Source organism: Rhineura floridana, chromosome 1 (genome assembly GCF_030035675.1).
Source record: "Rhineura floridana isolate rRhiFlo1 chromosome 1, rRhiFlo1.hap2, whole genome shotgun sequence".
Classification (NCBI taxonomy): domain Eukaryota; kingdom Metazoa; phylum Chordata; class Lepidosauria; order Squamata; family Rhineuridae; genus Rhineura; species Rhineura floridana.
The window spans coordinates 282,705,577-282,720,869 of NC_084480.1; the positions used below are offsets into that span (position 1 = coordinate 282,705,577).

A 15,293-nucleotide genomic window follows, 5' to 3' on the forward strand; every position below is an offset into this window, starting at 1 on the left:
TAATCCTATTACTGCCCTTGCCCCATACTCTGACCTTCATCTTCTGTAGTTTAAACATTTTTAAAAATGTATGGCTGATTTTTAATTAATTGAAGAAAATTAACATTGGACTCTATGATAGTGCAGGCATGCTCAGTAAAAACCAACTGACAGTGTTCTAAAAGCCAGATTCACAACTGTTTTGCTTGGCTAGTCAGGGGGCCGCACCCATGCCAGACATTTATTCCCCTTTAAACTGTCATGGCTTCCTCCAAAGAATCCTAGGAAGTGTAATTTGTGAAGGGTGCTGAGAGTTGTTAGAAGATTCCTATTGCCCTGACAGAGCTCCAGTGGCCAGAGTGGTTTAACAATCAGCCCCTCTTCCCAGAAAATTCTGGAGTTTGTAGATCTGTGAGGAGAACAGGCCGACTCCTCTCAGCACCCTTCACAAACTACAGTTCCCAGGATACTTTGGGGAAAGCCATGACCATTCAAAGTGGAATAAATGTGTGGATGGTGTCGATGTGGCCAGGGACAGCTTTGGTTTACATTTGTGTGGGAGACTACATGTGTCTCCTGTAGAATAAAATGATGGGGGAAACCATGAAAAATAATGATAATGTTAAGAATGTTTTCCTTTTGAAAAGGAAAAGGGCTTTCCCTCTGCCCAGTGCCAACCCACCCAATCTCCTCCCCTCCCTCTACTACTACTCCTTTCCTTCCCCCTCCTCCAAGTCATTTTCATCTATCCTAAGCATGATTGCACAGGAGTAAATACCATTGAACTCAATAAGCATGCAAATGATCAGTCCATTCTCAGCAAACTTGCACAGGATCCCGTTTCTTACCTCCCAGATTAAAAAGCAGAGAAATTCACTTACAGGCAAAAAAAACCCCTTGCAATTCAAGAACGTACCTATAGCCAACAGATATATCTATCAAACTTTAAAAAGCGGGGAAATTAGGCAGCTATCATGAATGTATCAGGGGCACAGGAGAGATATTGTACCATTTTACAAATCCTCTCTGAGATATTGTACCATTTTACAAATTTGTCAAAATGCAAACACAATTTGGGTTGGTCTTTCACAGTCCAATCCATTTCCTGTGTAGCTTAGAAGAATTTGGTCACATGTGCCTCTGAGCATATCGTGAGGGGTTAACTGAATGCTGTGTCAAGAAGTACTTCTTTTTGTTAGTCCTGAATCTATTGCCAGTCAGCAGAGTTGCAGGAGCAATCAAGCTAGGTGCACTCAACAGTACAGTTACAAGCAGGGGATAGTGGAGACTTAATGCATAGAAAGAAACCCTGTGTAGATGAGTCTTTATCCTTAGTGAAACTATTGGTTCATTAAGTGCTCAGTTTGCAGCTCCAACCATTTAAGTAAATTTATCTTATTTTTCCTCCTATAACATTTTCTACTGCCATAGGACTCCCACAAGGCTATACATTCACACAGCTTTGCTGGACAGGATGTACCTCAAAATGAAATACAATGAAGAAGAGCACATGTGGGCAGTTCCTTATATCAAACTGACTGCAGGAAGTGCAGAACTGAGATTATTTCTGTGCCAGCCAGGTAATTTAAAATATCAGTTTTATGTTCAATCTATATTTAATTTTGTTTAATGTTAGGGAATATCTTAGAAATTGTATGGGCTGTCTTTACAGAGGGGGCAAAGGGATGCCTGGCTGTAACAAGGAAGGAAGATTTTCTTTCCTGTTGAAGATGACTAAAAAGTGAAGCTTTTTTTAATTGATAGCCGAAGTACCATTTGACGGCATCCTTCTAGCATCTTTTGAAATGTCACTGATGGCATAAATATCACAATAACATTTAATTAATGTTAAGTTGGCACATACCCAGGAAAAGCACCATCAATGCTGACATTCCACACATTTAGTATGGGAAATAAAACAGCAGCTTAAATTAAGGCAAGACCATTGTAACGAAACCACTTGTTGGGAACTGTTATTTAATGTGTTACAGGTTTGAAGGAGTTAATGGAATGCCTGGGAGTATGAGTGATGTAAGTCTGCCAGGTGGGAGTGGGAGTAAGAGTGTGAGGTCTGAATAAAAGACGGTTTTGACAGCTAGGAGTTTTCGTTGTTGGGGTTTGGAGTGGAAGGGGGGAGGTTGTGTTGTGGGAGTGAGCTGGGTAGAAAAGGGTGGATTATATATTAGTTAGAAGGGGGTAGGACAGGTAGGGAGGATAGGGTCTATACATCAATATACTATTTAACACCTTGTATTTTAAAAAAGCTATTTTGTTCATTTAAATTCCTGCGTGTCTGCCTGGTCACGTGTGCTACCATATCAGGCTCCTATTCAGTTCCTGTACCTACATCCTATTGTGCTAACAGGGCACACCAGTGGTCACCTTTTGGGACAAAGGTGGAAGGGCTGAAGCTTATGGTGCAGACAGCCTATCTGACCCAGGCTGAGGCAAGTATCCCGCTGGGTGGTGATTTCCTGAGCTAAGCATGGCATTTCAGGAAGGATAATCCCTGGTGAAGGGCGGGTTTGTGACAACCATTTATTTAGTATCAAGGTTTTCTCAACCAGCCTGCTACAGGGTTGGAGAATATGTATCCCTTCAGATGTTGCTGGACTAAACTCCCATCACCTTTGAGAACTGGCCATGCTGGCCGGGTCTGAAGGGAGTTGGACTCAAACAACAACTGCTTCCCCATCCGTTGATTACACAATTACTCAGCTATGTAAAAAGCTCCTGAAGGCAAAAGAACTCATATGGAGTACCATCTGACCACTGCAAGGCGCATTCATAGTAAGAGCAACACCATATGCTCAGAGGCACATGTTACCAAATTCTTCCAAGCTACACAGCAAGTGGATTGGACTGTGAAAGACCAACCCAAATTGTGTTTGCATTTTGACAACTTTGTAGGGCAGTACAATATCTCAGAGAGGAGTTCAGGTGTCCTGCTCCCCTGGTGCATTCACTATAGCTGCCCAATTTCCCTGCTTTTTAAAGTTTGGTAGAAATATCTGTGGGCTATAGGTACATTCTTAAACCGCAAGGTTTTTTGCCTATTAGTGAATATGTATATATGTCAATTTATATGTGTGACATTCCTGTGTCTCTGGAATACCACCTCCTGATTCCCAAATGCCTGGATCAGGAAACCCCCAGGAAGTCTGCCTCAGCCTGGGTCACATATGCCCTCTGAACCACAATCTTCAACCCCACCACCTTTTCCCCAAAAGGTGACCACTGGTGTAGTATGGGTATAGAATAGGACCTCAGTTTGGTAGCACTCTTGACCAAGCTGACATGTGGGATTTTGAATCAAACAAATAAACTGTATTATATACAAGATATTAAATGTGATAAGTTGTGTAAATTGTTATTGTCCCAATCCTACCTACATATCCTGCCCACTAATCCCAATGAAATCCTCCCCCAAAACCACAGCCCTCTAACTAGATGTTCTTTTCTTGATCCCTAATCCTATCTAACTCTAACTGTCAAACCCCAATGGCTTTTCTTTTCAAAAGTCCCCTCGGAATTCTCACTCACACATACCCTCCCACCTGTCAGTCATACTTTATCTCCACCTACTAACATTCTATTAACACTTTCTTACTTGAACACAATTTCAAAACAGATTTACACATATAAATAATTCTGATATTGTTAAATATGCAAAGATGCAAATTTAGAAATAATTACCATAATTTGAATAGAAATATAATGCACCTCACTACAGTGGGGAAGGCTGTGACCAGGGGAGCTGTGTGCCTGCCAGTCTGCTTCCCAGGTGTTCACTGATGATGGGCAACTCAAGGCCCCTCCTGCTCTCCCCCTTCTTACGGTCTTTTTTAATTTTTAAACCAGACTTGAAATGGACAGCTTTTCAGTGGCAGCTGGTGGTTTTAAGTCAGTGGGGCAGTGGAATCCACTCTGGGTTTTAGTCTGAACTTTCAAGGAACTGTCCAAGTTATTATCTTGGACAGCTCCTTGAAAGTTCAGACATGTTGCAGCATCTGAGGCATGTTGTGGAAGTCCAAAAGAATTTCAATAATTCTAGCAAAATGTATTTGTAGGAGTGCATGTGCATGTGGAAGGCAGATCTTGCATTGCAACAAGAGACTGCATGTGACTCTGTCTCTGTGTGTGTGTGGTTTCTTGTTCCAGGTTACTACTGGATTTGTGTGAAGCTCCACTCAAGTAAATAAAATTCCTCTAAGAATGAGCTTCACCCTTTAGATTTGTTTCTGGAAAGCTTACTTGGGTGACCTTGGGCACTTTCTCCCAGCCTAATCTACCTTGTAGGATTGTTGTGAGGATACAGTGAAGAGGAAGTGTGTGAACAGTGTATGCTACACTGAAATTCTTGGGGGAAGAGAGAAATAAACATGTAATTAATAAATAAATGCCTTTGGATAGATTCCTAAGACATTTTTGTTTAAGCAAGCACTGGGGATATTTTATACTGTGCATTGAGTTCCTCTCTACGATTGTATAAGTTATCTCTGCTGCTGTTGTCTACTCAGCATCTTATTTAACAGATATCATTTTTTTAGCCATTGCCTTGTGATTTTATGGTTGCCTTACTCTGTTCTTTGCCTTGATCATTTCTTGTAAAGACATATGATAAAGTTATTCCCTCCAGGACAGGGGTGGAGAACTTTTTCCAGCCCAAGAGCCACATTCCCTTATGGGCAATCTTCCTGGGGCTGCACACCCATGATGGGAAGGGCTAGAGGCAAAGGAAAGTAGAGCTGGGGTGGGACTTTTTATTTTTGTGTAAGCCACTAAATTCCAGCCTTGCAAAAGGCAGAGGTTTCTACACCCATCTCCAGATCTTTCCATCATCCTCTCAGGCAAGTGAGAGGCATCATCAGAGTTCAAGGACACATACCAGCCAGCCAAAAGCACTCAGGGAAGGTATGAGGCAGGGCTAGTGAGGGGCAGGGCTTGGGGACAGTCTCGAAAGCTGGATAGGGAGGTGGGGGGGAACATTTCCACATTGATTTATTTATTTAAAGCATTCGTATTCCACCCTTCATTGAACATTTTCAGTCCCAGAGTGGGGAACAAAGTAATAACGAGGAATAGAGAAAAAACAATATACAAAAATAACAAAATCATATAAACAGGCCCAAAAAACAACAAGTCTACCATAAGGCAAACAGGCAAAACTACAATCAGCACAAAATTTAAATGTCCAATTTAACCAAATACCTTGATAAAACACACACACAGAGGACACTCAGATTAAACAACCAATGGTGTTAGCCAATTCCCATCCCATTTTTCAGCTGTGGCAGCCCACTCACCCCCTCCCGTCACTCACACAAAGAGGGCCTCACTCTGTACCAACAGACTTTCACTCTATGGCTTCTGAGCAACTTAACAACTTTCTTCCCCACTGTCCATCCCATCCGGGCTCTCACCCTACCCTGAGGCCTCATTCACACCATACATTTATTCCCCTTTAAACTGCTTCCCTCACAGAATCCTGGGAAGTGTAGTTTTTTTAAGGGTGCTGAGAGTTGTTAGGGGACCTTTATTTGCCTCACGGACCTGCAATTTCCAGAGTTCCCTGAGAACATGGATTGATTGTTAAACCACTCTGAGAATTGTATGAGGTGTCCAGTGCAATGTCTGCTGCAAATTCTTGGGAACAGTTTCAGTTGATGCAGCCTGATGGCATAGACAAGGCTCTTGCAGTGATGTGGCCAGCAATGTGTTCTCTCGACCCTTGCCCTTCTTGGCTTGTTAAAGCTTGCCGAGGGGGATTGACTGAGTGGATCCAGGGTTGTGGTCAATGCATCATTGCGGGAGAGAGTGGTTCCAGCCACCCTGAAAGAGATGGTGATCCTGAAAAAGCCCACCCTGGACCCATTGGTCTTCGACAATTACCAACCAGTCACATACCCCCTTCTTAGGGAAGGTGATTGAGAGGGTTGTGATGGAGCAGTTGCAAGTACTGGAAATAGAAAACGGAGGTAAAAATAGCATCTTTAGTATGAAGTAATGCTCCCATGTGAATAAGCCCTAAGAGACCGGCAGACATGAAGTATGAATATCATCCAGTGGGAAATACTCCCACTGGATAACATGTGAGCCTTGCATAAGAGGACTCCCCAGAAGATTGTGCCACTGGATCATGCTGCATGTTAAGAGTATAAGCCATGGCTGGCTTATATCGAGTCAGACCATTGGTCCATCTAGCTCAGAAGTGTCTACAATGACTGGAAGTGGCTCTCCAGGGTTTCAGACAGGGAGTCCCTCCCACCCCTATCTGGAGATGCAGGGGATTGAACCTGGGACTTTCTGCATGCAAGGCAGATGTTTTGCCACAGAACTACAGTTGTTTCCCTTGTATTGGGTCCCAGTTCCATTTGGATTTTTTTCACCTCAGACACCAACGTATGTTGGACCTCTCCTGGGTCTCAGCAAAGCTGGGCCAAGTGTGGCATATGATAAATGGATACCAGTAAAAGCCAAAATTCCATAATGTTTTGTTTTCTCTGAATATTTATTCCAAATCCTACAGATTCATGGTGCTTTTAATACTATTGTCACCCCTGAAATAAATCACTGTGTGTACTTCCTGTGATCTTTTCAGAAGGCAATAAAACAGATTGTTTTTAATGGCTGTTCCAGCAATGAAAAATATCTGTGTTAGGTGGAAACAACAAATTGGATGCTTTTTCAATTCCTTTTAATGGTGCGAGGATCTTTGCAACATGCTGTGAAAAATATTCTCTTAATGATAGGCCTGTGGCACAACTTAAGGAGTCATCAAGAAATAAAACGCTCGGCTGTCTGGCTGGCAGCTTGGTGTCCCTTAATTGAAGTATTATAAGATTCTGTGAAGAATAAACCCTCTGGGGTTTCGTAGCTAAATGGCACGGACACCTCTGATGAGACATGTAGATGAAGACATGTCAATAGAATCTTCACCAATTTGCTGCAATAGACAGGACTGATTAATTTTGTAACCACAACCACTTCTATTACATAACCTGACTGTAACCTGAAGAATGAATTAGACTTAATCAAGCAAGTCATTTCTCTCTTTTTGAGAGATTCCTGACCAGAGTGATTTCTTTCCAAAGTTGATATGCTTTTTCTTGTAAAGAATCTTGGATTTCAGCATTAAAGAAGGATTTTGGAGCTTCACTCTGTTTATAAGTAGCGTAGCAGCTGAAACTCCTTGACTTTTAGGAACTCAGACATACTTTGGTAAACTTGGTGTTCTTGCTACTTTTTTTAAAAAAATGCAGCTTCATATCTCCTTGCAGTGGAGATGGCATTTCTTCTATACATTTTTAATGTCCAAAAAGGGAAATTGAAGCACCTAAATCAAAAGTATATAGCTGTATAGTTTTATCTCCTCCCTCTCTTCTTTCCTCCAAAGCAATGAAACTGTTTTTAATATTTTATTATAATTGCTCATGGACATCTAACGTCATTTGGTTACACATAATCAACTAATGCTTTATGTTTCAGGACTGGATTCAATAAAACATGAATTACCCTGTGTAGTTGGGGCAAAGCATTCTGATATTTCTCTGCATTGTTTTTATACTTGGAGCCAGGCTGCATTTCGTATGCAGAACTCCAAACTAAAAGTGGTTTTGTTTCCTTTTGTGGTGGAGCTTAAAATAGCAGCCATTTCTTCTGGCTTACGCAAATAAAGAGAGTCAGACAACACAACTGCCAGGTTCTATGCCACCCCGTGCATAGTCATTTAGTGAGAATGTACACTGTTTGTGCCTGTGTATATCTTCTTACAAAAGAATGAATCCTCACCTATGGCTTGTCACAGTCTTTGCAGATTGATTTATACATGAGATCTCCTCTGTGCTGAGATAAAGAAAACTATAAAAGATGTGTACAAATTATATCTATACATTAAATATCTATTTCCCTGCAAGTAGATATGTTGGAAAGAAATCTTTTCTTCCTACACACAGTTATCTCTGGCATGTATGTGATATGGGGCCAAAATAAATCCAAACTGCCCTCCATGGCGCAGAGTGGTAAGCGGCGGTAACGCAGCCGAAGCTCTGCTCATGGCCGGAGTTCGATTCCAACGGAAGGAGGAAGTCAAATCTCCGGTAAAAGGGGTCGAGGTCCACTCAGCCTTCCATCCATCCGTGGTCGGTAAAATGAGTACCCGGCATATGCTGGGGGGTAAAGAAAGGCCAGAGAAGGAACTGGCAATCCCACCCCATATATATGGTCTGCCTAGTAAACGTCGCAAGACGTCACCCTAAGAGTCGGAAACGACTCGCACTACAAGTACGGGGACACCTTTACCTTTTGCCCTCATACTATTGAGTCCATTTGTGCACCAAGCCTAGCCAAAGAGAAACACATGAAAAAGAATTATTTATAATGTTGACAAATCCAGGTAAGCCATACTGCTCCCTGGGCATCAGGAGCTGGCCCCTTTTACCAGACTGAGCTTAGCTCCCTAGGACATACATCAGGGCACTTTCTAATGTTAAGAATTAGAAAATGAAGTCCACTCTGTAGAGAATGCAGCACCCCAATGTTGAGCAACTGTCTTCAGCTCTTAATGTAGAACATAAGAATAGCCCTGCTGGGTCAGGCCAAAAGCCAGAAATCGCTTGCCAAGTAGATGGAGCCTAGGGATGGGTGAGAATTTTGATTCAGTTCGCATTTCAAGCTGAATCTTTCAAATCTGCACTTTCCAAAATAATATGAGCACCGAAACACAGCCATCCTTGGAAATTCACACTTATTTGAATTTTGTGATACAGTTCTCCAACCAAACAATATTTATAAAAATGCATATATTAGGGGGAAATGTGCATAAAAACAAATAAATGGGTGAAAATAACATACAATAATGTACTATATGATGACCAATGGCTTGCAAAATGTGTACATTAGTCAAAACTGCCTACAAAAATGTGTTTATTAGAAGAAAATGTGTTTATTAAGAGAAATTTGCACTAAAATGCTGGAGAATTTTTATGAGGATTTTTAAAAACAAAATTCACAGTTGCTGCACAAATGTGGAGAGCCGAATCTAAGATTGGAAAAAAATTGAGAAATGAAAATGGCAGATCTTTCCACTCCTAGTGGAGCCACAATGCTGGGTTTCCGGCAGGTGTGTCTTTGTGTTTACCAGGAGGGAGAGGGATTGGATCTAGGCAGCAGGGTGGTCAGTGCAGCGGAGGCTTAGCAGTGAACGTGCCAGATTGGCTCTGTCACTGCACCTGAACTGACATCCATCTCAGTCCCTCTGCTTCCCAGTAAGCACAGTGACACATCTGCTGGGAAGTCAGCATGAGGTCTTTCTGCCAAGGGCCAACTCTGCATTCTGTTCCCAGAGTGGCTAACAAGGTCCCTGTGGGAAGCCCATAAAGCAGGTAATGGGTGCAACAGCACCCTCCTGCTCATGATCCCCAGCAACTGATATTCTGCAATTCCTCCAGCCAATGACAGTCAAAGTAGGATGTGGAACAAATATACTACAAAAGAAATACAAAATGTATCTAAATCACTTGTAGAGGTCAGCCAAAATTTCTCAGAAGACATTTTTATGAGGAAGTTTCTGAGATTTTTCTTGTTCTCTGTCCTCTAGAAAAAGAAAGCTACTTAGCAGAACTTTCTCTGCACATTCTCCACCATTAGTGTGTGTGAGAGAGAGATGGCTACCATCTTCCCTCCCCAATTCCTTGGAATGATGTTTGGTCCGGGGCATTGTGGATAATGTAAAATAGTGGCCAGGCTGCCAACACAGTTGCTTCACCAAAAAAAGATATGAAAAGGGGAGGGGGGTTAGCAAAAAAAGGAAGAAGCTTTTACTGCCACTGCTAACGGTGAAACCATCCCCAAGAAACTCAAAGAATTTCTCCACACTCTGGAGAAATATGGTGAAATGTTCCCTCCCTTTTTTCTGCCCACAAATACTGTGTAAAATTTTGAAAGTCCATAAGACACTTTATAACATTTTGAAATTACAACAACTTGACAAAATCTGATCTTCAAATGATTAAATTCTGGAAGGTATTTCTATTAGCCTTTAAGTGGCTACATTAAATCTGCTATGGAGTACCTTAAGTAATGATAGCTGTCATAATTTAGTCATTTACAGCATGACCTCTGCCTTTCACTTTCAGCTCATCCTTCAACTAAAATTAGATGCCCTGATTCTCAAATAGTCATTTCATGTGAAATAGTCATGCAGTGGGGAGGGGAGAAGAGGTACGAATTCTCTTGTACTAAATCTAAATTGATAAACAGGCATCTCTAATAAAGTATGTATTGTACATCTGTGTAATACACAAATAACAATTCATATTCATCAGTTTATATACATCACCAAGAATGTATTCAGATTATATGTTGATCTGACAATATCTTGTTTATTTATTTAGACAAGATTTATATATTGCTTAATTGACAAACACTTTTATGGCTAAGCAGTTTACATAAAACAATATAAAATACTCATTAAAAATATTAATAAAATCAAATGTTAAAAAAATCAACACAAAATTTATCAAAACATAAGTAAACTCAGCTGCTTTAAAACAAATATACATAATAAAATCATGTGTTTAAGCTGCATGTTAAAATTACATGCCTAGTTAGGCTCACCTAAACAAAAATGGTTTTAGCAAGCACCAAAAACAATACAGTGAATACACCTGCCAGATGTCAGTGCACAGGGAGTTCCAAAGAACAGGTGCTGCCATGCTGAAAGATGGATTCCTTGCAAATGTGGAATGAACATGCTGTGGCACTTGTAAAAGTGCCCATTCTGCAGATCCAAGTGGTCAAGTGGGCACATATGGGGTAAGGGAATCTTTCAGCTGAACTAGCCTGCATGTGCATATTGGATATATCCTCCCATACCATACCACACTACAGACCACCTCTAATCTAAGGTATTAGAATACAAAAAACTCTTCATCACTGCAGTCAGAGGGCCAGTATTCACAATCAGCAAGTGAAGGGAATTTTGAATAGCTTCCTGTGCCAGCTGAAGATGCGCCTCTTTACCCTGCCCTCAACACTGAATATGATCTGTGGGTCATATTCAAATAAATCCTATTTGGAGTAGACCCACTGAAATTAATGAATCTAAGTTAGCCATGTCTACTAACTTGAATAGGTCTACTCTCAGTAGGACTAGCACAGAATCCACCTCATACTTTTAGGAACCACCCTATTCTTGTAATTGTAATCTGTTTTAAACTGTTTCTAATGTTGTATTTTAAATTGTGACCCACTATGGGACCCTCAGATAAAGGGTAGTTAATAAATCAAGATGATGATGATGAGGTGCAGGAAATGCTTATCAAATTTGCAGATGATACAAAATTGGGATAGCTATCTAATACCTTGGAAGACAGGAACAAAATTCAAAGGGATCTTGATAGGCTGGAGCATTGGGCTGAAAACAACAGAATGAAATTTAAAAGGAATAAGTATGAATTCTACACCTAGGAAAATGAAACCAAATGTACATATAAGATGGGGGATACTTGGCTCAGCAATATTACATGTGAGAAGGATCTTGGGATTGTTGTTGATCACAAGCTGAATATGAGCCAACAGTGTGATGTGGCTGCAAAAAAAGGCAAATGCTATTTTAGGCTGCATTAACAGAAGTATAGTTTCCAAATTGCATGAAGTATTGATTTCCCTCTATTCAGCACTGGTTAGGCCTCATCTTGAGTACTGCATCCCATTCTGGACACCGCACTTGAGAAGGATGCAGACAAACTGGAATGGGTTCAGAGGAACGAGGATGATCAGGGGACTGGAAATAAAGCCCTATGAGGAGAGACTGAAAGAACTGGGCATGTTTAGCCTGGAGAAGAGAAGACTAAGGAGAGATATGATAGCATTCTTCAAGTACATGAAAGGTTGTCACACAGAGGAGGGCCAGGATCTCTTCTTGATCGTCCCAGAGTGCAGGACATCGGCTAATGGGCTCAAGTTACAGGAAGCCAGATTTTGACTGAACATCAGGAAAAATGTCCTAACTCTGCCTGCTTCGTCTCCTCCCCCATATCCTTGGCACCCAACCACATGTTTGTTGTTGTTATGTGCCTTCATGTCAGTCATGACTTATGGCGACCCTATGAATCAGCGACCTCCAAGAGTATCTGTTGTGAACCACCCTGTTCAGTTCTTGTAAGTTCAGGTCTGTGGCTTCCTTTATGGAATCAATCCATCTCTTGTTCGGCCTTCCTCTTTTTCTACTCTCCTCTGTTTTTCCCAGCATTATTGTTTTTTCTAGTGAATCATGTCTTCTCATAATGTGTCCAAAGTATGATAACCTAAGTTTCATCATTTTAGCTTCTAGTAACAGTTCTGGTTTAATCTGTTCTAACACTGAATTATTTGTCTTTTTTGCAGTCCATGGTATGCGCAAAGCTCTCCTCCAAATTTTGATATGACCAGTTCATGATCTGTACCACCCTCTGCTCCTGGTCTTGTTTTCACAGAAAGTATAGAACTTCTCCATCTTCTGCTACCAATTATATAATCAGTTCAATTCCTATATTGACCATTTGGTGATGTCTATGTGTACAGTCGTCTTTTCAGTTGCTCAAAAAATGTGTTTGCAAGAAACAAAGTATTGGCTTCACAGAATTCAGTAAGTCTTTCTCCTGCTTCATTTCTGTCTCCTAAGCCCCATTTCCCCACAATTCCTAGTTCTTCTCTGTTCCCTACTTTTGCATTCCAGTCTCCCATGATTATCAGCACGTCTTATTTTGGTGTGTGATCTATTTCTTCCTGTACTTCTGCATAAAATCTCTCCAATTCCTCTTCTGCATTTGCCGTTGGAGCGCAGACTTGGATGACGGTTATGTTAATAGGTTCCCATTAAATCTCATTGATATAACTCATTCAGACCTTGTGTTATAGCTCTTTATTGTTTTTGCTACATCACTTCTCACTATTAAAGCAACCCCGTTTCTTCTTAATTTCTCATTTCCTGCATAAAATATTTTGTGGTTCCCTGATTGAAAATGTCCCATTCCCATCCATTTTAATTCACTCACGCCAAGTATTCTAATGTTGATACGTTCCATTTCTTGCTTGACAATTTCTAACTTTCCCTGGTTCATGCTTCTCACATTCCATGTTCTTATTGTGTGCGTTGTACAACTCCGGACTCTCCTTTCACATATGTGCAAATCAGCCTCTGGGCTTCCTTTCGGCTTTGACCCAGCTGTGTCATTACTCATAGTGCTACTCATACTTGTCCTTTGTTCTTCCCCAGTAGCTCGTTGAGTGCCTTCTGACCTGGGGGTCTCATCTTCCAGCACTATGTTTTTAACAGCATTTAAATAGCATGTGTTTTAAATTGCCTATCAGTTTTTATGGGTTTTAATTTGGTATGGTTTAAATTTGTATACTTTTTTTTAATGTTTTTAATTTTTATAATCTGCCCAGAGAGCTTTGGCTATGAGGTGGTATATAAATGCAATAAATAAATAAATATGTCATGTTGCATTTTGGATGCTCTGTTCATAGGGTTTTCATGGTAAGAGGTATTCAGAGGTGGTTTACCATTGCCTTCCTCTGAGTCTGGATGCATCTTAGTCTGGTGTCTCAGCTTTGACCATTCCGCCTTGGGTGCCCCTGCTAGGAGTCTAGCCTCATGGTGTAGACTCCTGACGGCATTGCTCTCAGCTTCTTCAACACTCTCAAACCCCCACACCACATTAAGGTGTGCATCCTAGAGGGGGAACTGCATGTTTAATCAGGGTTTAATTAAAATATGATGAAGCATACAGTCAGGTGGTGACAAAGAAGGATGAAGGGAGAAGAGGATGCAGGCAAGGCCAATGTAGCTCGGGATCCAAACACCTACTGCCTTCATGCCAGAGGCAAGAGTTAGGGACTTCTTTTGTTTGCACCTTAGCCACTATGCTACAGTAGCTTTGTGGAGAATTAAAATGTTAAAATACTGTCCTGTTTGTTTGTTTTTTAAAAAGCCTGTCAAATGCATGAAAGAAAAGACTGGCAGTTTACTTTTTAATGAAGGCCATGAGATAAAATGTATGAGGAGGGGGTTCACTTTGCAGTCTGCCGAGAAGCTGCTAGGCAGATAGTTACTAAAGAGTAGACAGCGTGTTTTCTGAGGTTTCCTGCTCTGATGGATGGCAGTAGGACCTCCCTTTTATGTGTGTCAGTAGAATCCAAAAAAAGAGCAAGCTGTGATAGGTCCTTTAGTGGACATTCCATTTAAACTCATTGGTCTTTTGTTATAGCCTAATGCAATGTCAAAATTCCAGAGATAATCTTGTGACTAGTTTGGGGGTTCTCTTCTTGGAGAGGACAGGCAAAGTACTGTTTGGGGGGTGAGTCTGTTCGTTGGTGTCATTGAGGGACTTAGGAAGAGAGTCAGAAGAGGCTGAAGTTGAGCCTGAAGAGTCTGGAGCTGACAGCTGAAGCAGCAGTCTGGGGAAGAGGTCAGAGGAACTGTGAGATCCTAGTGGCAGCACAGTAAGCAGCTGTTGAGAAGGAAGAAACCATGACACCTATGTTGAAACCACTAAAGGCTAAAGCTGGGAAGGTCTGCAGGAAGTGAAAAACTTCAGCAGCAGGCCTCCAGGAGAGCTGAAGCCAGATTGTCAATTGCCTTCAATATAGGAACATAGAGATCTGCCTTACACTGAATGGGTCCATCTAGCTGAGTATTGTCTACACTGATTGGCAGTGGCTCTTTGGGGTTTCAGACTCTTCCAGCCCTACCTGGAAATTGAAACTGGGACCTTCTGAGTGCAAGGCAGTTGCTCTAAAACTGCGCTATGACCCTTCTGCTCCTTCAAGAAGTGGCAAGTGTCTGATCAGAAAGAGTTCAGCTAAAGACTTCCGTGAAGTCTGTAAAGGGAAGGGAAGTCTTCACCGGGTGAAAAGAACCCTACAGAGGGAAGACTTCAGGTGAAACCCTTGGTTAACTAGGGGAGAATAAATTTATGTGCAGTTGGCTATTCATTTAGATCTGGGAAGAGAATTAGACCAAGAAAATAGTCTTCCTTTTGAAGAAACTTTTATGCTTTTAAAGTAACTGCTACATCTTAAACCACATAACTACAAAAGCATGGGAAACCTACCATGGCTTGCCCAAGACTGGACATTAGAAGGAACTTCTTGACAGTAAGGGCGGTTCGGCAATGGAACCGACTGCCTAGGGAGGTGGTGGGATCCCCTTCACTGGATGTCTTCAAGCAGAGGCTGGACAGCTATCTGCGGGAGATGCTCTAGCTGTGGATTTCCTGCTGTGAGCAGGGGGTTGGACTTGATGGCCTACAAGGCCCCTTCCAACTCTA

General features: G+C 41.5%; 1 protein-coding gene across 7 annotated transcripts in view; it reads right to left on the bottom strand.

The window, feature by feature from the left end:
• Positions 1–15,293, bottom strand: part of TRIQK (triple QxxK/R motif containing) — a 133,881-nt gene that overhangs the window by 99,455 nt on the left and 19,133 nt on the right. The gene's annotated exons all lie outside the window — the stretch shown is intronic.